The 7,880-nt window shown below is 44.2% G+C and overlaps 2 non-coding genes across 2 annotated transcripts; both read left to right on the top strand.

The window, feature by feature from the left end:
* Positions 1–331: 331 nt before the first annotated feature.
* On the top strand, positions 332–404 carry trnav-cac (transfer RNA valine (anticodon CAC)). Its single transcript has one exon. It is a non-coding gene; the product is annotated as a tRNA-Val (tRNA).
* Positions 405–4,242: 3,838 nt separating this feature from the next.
* On the top strand, positions 4,243–4,332 carry trnap-cgg (transfer RNA proline (anticodon CGG)). Its single transcript is given in 2 exon segments — positions 4,243–4,278; positions 4,297–4,332. It is a non-coding gene; the product is annotated as a tRNA-Pro (tRNA).
* The last annotated feature ends 3,548 nt before the right edge of the window (positions 4,333–7,880 follow it).

Raw genomic sequence — 7,880 nt, 5'->3', positions numbered from 1 at the left:
AACTGGGCATGGATTCGACAGAAATTCCTTTTTCAAAAGCGAATTGGACGATCACCTGAAATGGAGAAAATTTAAGGTCGTTGAAACAGAAAACATTGAGATTAATCAAAAGATTGTTCTTTTGAAAAGCTGGTCGAGGTGATCGAAGTGCCACTTATTGCGTTTTGCCATTTTATGGTTACATTGATTTATTAGTCTCTCTGCAGAGACTAATTAAATCTCCCTAATGAGAACAGCCGAATTCTAAAAAACAAAGGCTCCAAAGTGTGACTGAGTGACAGAACAGTGTCAGCTTTCTGCACAGGGCCATTGGAGCGACTATCAGCCAGCTGTTTCTGTAGTGTAGTGGTTATCACGTCCGCCTCACACGCGAAAGGTCCCCGGTTCGAAACCGGGCAGAAACATTATGGACGTTCCTCATTTGGCGATGAGTTGTATTCTTGCTGTTTTCTGTTTACTCATTAAGTGAATCCGTTACATTACACCCGTTTCAAATGATATCCTACAAAATCACCATTATGGGGACTGGGAGGAATCGGTCAGAGAGTTCACACGTGTTAAGTGTGAATGGTTTTCTAATGTGCTGTGACATTTTCTGATTCTGATAATAATTCTCTGCCGCTTGTCTAAGTTTTGAGCCGAATTGGACTCCCTCAAAAGAAGGTTCTTCAGTGTAACAAGAATGCAGGTTTCCTGTTCTCGGTCAGAGGGTCAAACTCGGTGCCTGTTTCTGTGGTGTGGTGGTTGTCATGTTTACTTTACACTCAAAAAATCCTGGATTGGAAACCGCGTAAAAACATTGTCGAGGCCCATTCGTTTAAGTGTGTAGGAAAAGTTGCATAATTGACATTTTCATTGTTACTCATCCCGAATAACCCTTGCACTGAGTAAATCTGCCGCGTGGAACCCCGGTCCCCAGAGCTTCAGCCTGATTCTCTGCATTGCCAGTTTAGTGCCAATAACACAACTCAACACCAACCACTCCCACAGTGAATCCGCAAGAACACAACTCAACACCAACCACTCCCCCAGTGAATCCGCAATAACACAACTCAACATCAACCACTCCCCCAGTGAATCCGCAATAACACAACTCAACACCAACCAGTCCCCCAGTGAATCCGCAATAACACAATTCAACACCAACCACTCCCCCAGTGAATCCGCAATAACACAACTCAACACCAACCACTCCCCCAGTGAATCCGCAATAACACAACTCAACACCAACCACTCCCCCAGTGAATCCGCAATAACACAGCTCAACACCAACCACTCCCCCAGTGAATCCGCAATAACACAACTCAACACCAACCACTCCCCCAGTGAATCCGCAATAACACAACTCAACACCAACCACTCCCCCAGTGAATCCGCAATAACACAACTCAACACCAACCACTCCCCCAGTGAATCCGCAATAACACAACTCAACACCAACCACTCCCCCAGTGAATCCGCAATAACACAACTCAACACCAACCACTCCCCCAGTGAATCCGCAATAACACAGCTCAACACCAACCACTCCCCCAGTGAATCCGCAATAACTCAACACCAACCACTCCCCCAGTGAATCCGCTATCGATTATTACCTGAATATAATATCTTACAAAACAAATGTCATTTGCTCTCATATATGCCGGAAATGTATTCAGGAGAAGCAGAAGTGCTGAAAATTGCCGGCACGCTGAGCAGGAACAGAGATGCTCCTATTTTGACTTGGCACAAATATTAACAGTTCGTTCAATGGCGACAAATGCAGGTCAGAGGCTGGGAATGTCGCTGTTATTCTATTAAATTGATTAACACTAAAAGACCGGCTGGGAATCCTGCGGAGAGTAATTAACCCCCTTGCCCCCCCCCCCCCCCTCCCCCCCTCCCCTTCACCGTCAACAGTCACAAGTCAGGAATTAAATGGCTCAAAAGGCAGAGCTCGCCAGGTGGATTGGCCATGCGAAATCGCTGGGTTACGGGGGGTGGGGGGCACCTAGTTAGGGTGCTCTTTCCAAGGGTCGGTGGAGACTCGAAGGGCCGAATGGTGTCCTCCTGCACTCCAGGGATTGTATGATCCTACCAGTATTGATCTCCTTCAGTTCCTCCCTCTCACTAAGCCCTGCATCCCCAACATTTCTGGCATCTGATTTGTGTCAGTTTCTGTCCCTTTAGAATACACTGGAATTTGTCAAAAAGACTACCAAAAGTAAATCTAATAAAATAAACGATCAACTGAATTGGGTTAAAGTTCCTGAAAATGCATTTTTTTATAGGCTTTGCAAACTGATATCGACAAGTTGACCACGAGCCAGGAGTCGAACCTGAAATCTTCTAATCTGTAGGCAGGCGCGTATATCCATTGCGCCTCTGGCCCACAGGGGAATGACGTCGTTGCATCTGGTCCAACACGTCACATAGACTATTTATCCCAAAGTGCTTCACAACTCTGGGGGGAATTCTCTCAGGATCCCCTCTGGCGGATTGGATCAGAGTCAGGGTTGGAATTGGCGGCAATGTAAAATACACTAATGCTGTTCCCAGCGTGGGAAGTCATTCCCGAAAAATATAAAGAATGAGCTGGGATTTCTGGGATCGTGTCCAGCATCTGTTTGTGGGGAAATGTAGTTGGTGAATGCCCAGGCTTGGACAATACTTACCAGGACTAAAACAATAAGTGATTGAATTTAAGTTTGGAAATTCCCAGCTCCTTTCTGTCTGCAGGTATTTCCCGCCCTGAGCTGCACAATGAACAACAAACCACACCGATAAAACTAACTTTTATTTCCTGTCCGTTCAACTGGTGTCGGTGTCGGCGATGTTTATGGACAAACTGCAGCTTCTGTGTATGTTTCCCCCGCTGCATCTATTCCCCTGGAACTGACACTCTCATTTTCTGTTTTCATCAAATGTCCGAACGGTGTAAAGTTCCGATCATGTCCACCAGAGGGCGACATGGTCACATGTTTCCTCCTTATCAAATACCCGCCACAATATTCTGACTCAATGGTTCCTCTCTGTTTTCAAACAAACGAACAGATGAAATAAAAGCAGAAGTTGGCCATTCGGCCCCTTCAGGCTGCTAAGCCATTCAATAAGATGTGGAGATGCCGGCGTTGGACTGGGGTGAGCACAGTAAGAAGTCTGACAACACCAGGTTAAAGTCCAACAGGTTTATTTCGAATCACTAGCTTTCGGAGCGCTGCTCCTTCCTCAGGTGAGTGAAGAGGTGGGTTCCACAACCATGTATATAGACACAGTCAATGATACAAAGACTCGCATTCAAAATATCATCTTGCATTCTATTCAACAAGCTGGCTGACCTGTTTGTCTTTCGAATTCCACATTCCCATCATGCAAAGATACGAAATGTGATTCACTGATAGTAAATGGTCTGTTTTATAGAATGATACACACACGGGAGCACATACGAACAGATGAGATAGAAGCAGAAGTCGGCCATTCGGTCCCTTCAGCCTGTTCTGCTATTCGCTAAGACCACGGCTCATCTGTTTGTGTTTCGAATTCCACATTCCCATCGTGCAAACATACAAAATAAGCTTCTGTGATACTGAATATTCTGTTTTCTAGAATGATACAGCACATGTGCAGAGTTTGAAAGAAGCTCAGCGCACAGCGGGAAACAGCAGCGCCTCTTTCCACTGGGCTCAATACAGCTTTCACACTCAGAGTGTGTTCAACAGTTTCACGCTGTCAATGCTGCCCCCATTCTGTGTGCCCTGACATCGCAGATTTGGGTTTGAATCTTGTTTCCACTTGTTCTTTGTGTCCGGGCGGCAGTTGTTGATCAATCTGCCATTGACAGCTCCTCCAGACACATCTTTTGTTTCTTTGTTTCTTCCATTGTTCTGACAGAGAGCTGGCACAGACACGGCGGCCCGAATGGCCTCATTCTGTGGTGTAATTATTCTCTGATTCGATGTTAACTTCACTCTGAGGCCGAGAACCGCAAAGTCTTTTTCAGTTAATCTCTCCCGACTTGCCCCCCAATCAGAGCCCTTTCCTGTTGTTCTGTTTGCTCCCTCCGGGATTTCACTTGCTTCTAATTTTCTACATTTCTAACCTGTCCCGGTTTCTATGAAAGGTCCTGGGGGTGAATGTGATTTTTGTTTCCGTGTCCACAAATGCTGCCTGACTTCCTGAGTTTTCCCAGCATTTTCCGCAGATACCTGATTGGCTGTGGATGGCAATGAAAGTATCTTTTGGTTCAATCAACTTACTCTTACTGGCTCGTTGGTCTAGGGGTAAGATTCTCGCTTCGGGGTATGTGTTGTACGAAAATGTGAGAGGTCCCGGGTTCAAATCCCGGACGAGCCCTTTGATGTTGTTTCTTATTGTCCAAGCAACACGTTTTGTTCATTTCTTTCAGACCAGACGGCGGGATTGGTTCACATTGGGTTTGCTTTGAGAAGCTGAGCTCACACTGCAGGGAATCAATACGTCCCCGAGAAAATCGATACATTTCGAAAAGCTTGACTATGTGAGTGGACATTCACTTATCTCCATTCACTAATCCAGGTGACTCCATGATGGTGGATTCAGGCAGCTATCTGTCTGTTTCATTTTATCCATTCGGGAATGTGAACCTCGCTGGCCGCTCCAGCATTTCGCCCACAACTCTTCGCTATTGAGAAGGTGGTGGTGAGCTGCTTCTTGAACCGCTGCAGTCCATTGGTGTAGGTACACCCACAGTGCTGTTAGGGAGGGAGTTCCAGGATTATGTCCCAATGACAGTGAAGGAACAGCCGATATATTTCCCAGTCAGGATGGGGAGTGGCTGGGAAGGGAACTTTCAGGGTGTCGGGGTCTTGGGCTTGGAAGGCGCTGTCTAAGATGCCGTTGGTGAGTTCCTGCACCCATCCAGGCAAATGGACAGTATCCCATCACACTCCTGACTTGTGCCTTGTAGATGGTCGGCAGGTTTTGTGGAGTTAGGAGGTGAGTTACTCGCTGCAGGGTCCCAGCCTCTGAGTTGCATTTGACGCCATTGAACGAACTGTTAATATTTGTGCCGAGTCAAAATAGGAGCATCTGTGTTCCTGCTCAGTGCGCCGGCAATTTTCTGCTTCTCCTGAATGCATTTTGAGGTACCTGTCAGAGCAAATGACACATGCTTGAAAGTTGTTATATTCAGGTAATATTGGACAGTGGATTCACTGGGGGAGTGGCTGGTGGTTGAATAGTGTAATTGTCTCTGGACCAGTGAAGCAGAGAACCAGGCTGGAGCTCTGGGGACCGGGGTTCCACGCGGCAGATTAACTCAGCATCAATTCAAGGGCAATTCGGGATGGGTGTAAATGAATAATGAAAATGTCAATCATGTAACTTTTCCACACACGGAAATGAATGGGGGTTGACAATGTTTCTGTGCGGGTTTAAACCGAGGGCCTTTATGTGTGTAAAGCAAACATGATAATCACCGCACTGCAGAAACAGGGAACAGCGCTCAGCGCACTGACCGGGAATAGTAAACTGTGCGTCCTTATTGCACTGAAGAACCTTCTATTGTGGGAGTACTATTCAACTGAAAATTAGGCAATTGGTGGAGAAATTGATCTGACATGAGAATCATAAAATGCCACAGCACATTAGAAAACCATTCACAACTAACACGGGTGAACTCTGACTGCGATTCACAGAGTATTTTGCAGGGTACCATTTGGAACTTTGCGGGTGTAAGGTAATGCATTTGTTTAACTATTGAACAACAAATAACAATGATACAACTTATCTGAAAATTTAGATGAGTAACGTCAATAATGTTTTGAATAATAATAATAAGGGACATTTGGTGTGTGAGGGGAACGTGATAACCAGTACACTGAAAAAACAGCTGATTGGCAATGAGCCCATTGGACTGGTGTTTGGAAAATATGTTGTGTTATCTGTAAAAATTATAAAAGTCGAATAAAAATATAGATTGAAAAAGAGCAAATCGATTCGTCTCAATGTCCTTCTCTTTTCTGTGATCTTGAAGTTTCTCTATTCCAATTATTCTTCCAATTTGCTTTTGAAAAAGGAGTTTCTGTAGAATCCTTGCTCAGTTTGATTTAACGAGAACGTTCCCCTGGTCCAATGACCAGAAGATTTGGACATGAAGATGGTGCAGCTTACGATATAAACATTATGTATTCATGCAATTGGTTTCATATTGAATTTACAAAAGTGTATCTTGTCATTATTTCTGAGTTGATAACAGAATCCAATTAATTTGATCTACATCCTATTTACAGAGTCTGTCTATTAGAGAGGGATTTGTGAAGCTTAACAAAGCCCTCTAGAGATCACTTTGCTGAAGTAGTTTACTTTATTAGTTTACAAATGAATTATGAAATGTAGAAATGTCCACCCAGCAAATATTTCCTCTCATTCAGTGATAACATCATTCTTATTTTCCTTCGAAAAACATCAAACAATTTTACTCAGTATTTGTTGCATTATTCAAAACTTGATATTATTTGATATTTATGTCCTCATCTGAAATTGAGACTCTCTGAAATATACAACATTGAATTGCAAACATGACTGACAAAGAAAATAAATCGAGTCACTGGGTAATATAAGTTCTGTTGAGTTCATTTGAGATTGGCCACGTCAGTTTTTAAACACAATCAAATATCTTCACAGGTAGGAGATTAAAGAAAGATAAGTTTATTATATTTGACCCTCTTTGTTCTGGGTGTGAAACATTCTGCAGCCTAAATCCCGTTCATGTTCATGAAAGGAGGGGTGACAGCAAATCCGCACTGAGCCTGGATTTCCTCATCTCCCTGAGTGGCTTTTCCTATTTCTCTACCACAAAGCCCGATTTTCAAAAAGGTGTTTTAGTTAAATCTCTGCTATTTCCTCTAATTCAGTTAGAGTATCATTTGTCTCTGTCTGTGTGAGCACACACTACTATTAGATCTGTTTCAGATGGTGATTAAAAATGTTAATCTACATCCATACATCCACTAAATTCTGTAATGGACTGAACAAACTGAGAATATCCGAACTGTGTCAAAATGCGATCATCTTTTTCTGATCTTTGCTTCTTCAATATTCACTACCTCCGCCTTCTCTGAATGAAGTTTGAGGCCGAGATGAGACCAAATATATATCTAATACATGGGATTCAGGTGACATGCAGAAACAAACGCATGTTATCCAAACTTCCCTCAAACTAAGCGAGAAGTATTCAATGTTCCTGCCCAGTTTTGAATGGAGGACCTTTTACGGCGTTAGATGAACATAACCACTACACTACAGAAACAGGCAGCAGCGGAGCAGCCAATGGACCTGTGCTATGTTCAACTGCAGTGTCTTGCTGCAGCTTCTGATGGTTAGGCTGAGAGGCCATGTCATTTATTACTCTCCTCTACCTTCCCCACGTGTTTATTTCTCGCAACTTATTTTCATTTCTTCCATCGATCTGTCCCCCCCCCCCCCCCCCCCCGCCCAACTTGGACAATCTGCTCCCTGTTCCTAGTCTTCCTTTCACTCACTGGTTACTTTTATTCTGCCGTTCAGATTCTAATCTCTTAAACGTGCCTCTCTCAGCACTGTTCTTAGCCTTTATTACCATTTACATTCCTTTTTTCTTTCTGTCCAAGTCATTTTAGTCATTCTCCACCTATTGCTGGCCATCTATCCAGCCCCACTTCTCCACGAATCCCCTGCCCCCCTCCCGCCCCGCCCCAGCCACTGTCCGCCCACAATAGTCTGAATCTGACCCTATTTCCTGTTCTCCAGCTTTGACAAAGAGTCACCCAGACCCGGAACGACAGCTGCCTTGCGGATTTAACATTCAGTTCAACAACTTCAGACTGAACTCCCTCTTCCCTTTTCACCACATTTTAAGTTCTTCCATTGATCCGTTTTCCCTT

The sequence above is a fragment of the Scyliorhinus torazame genome, chromosome 5 (genome assembly GCF_047496885.1).
Source record: "Scyliorhinus torazame isolate Kashiwa2021f chromosome 5, sScyTor2.1, whole genome shotgun sequence".
Taxonomy (NCBI): domain Eukaryota; kingdom Metazoa; phylum Chordata; class Chondrichthyes; order Carcharhiniformes; family Scyliorhinidae; genus Scyliorhinus; species Scyliorhinus torazame.
The sequence above is the reverse complement of the archived record's forward strand: the minus strand, read 5'-3'. Positions and strand labels throughout refer to the sequence as shown.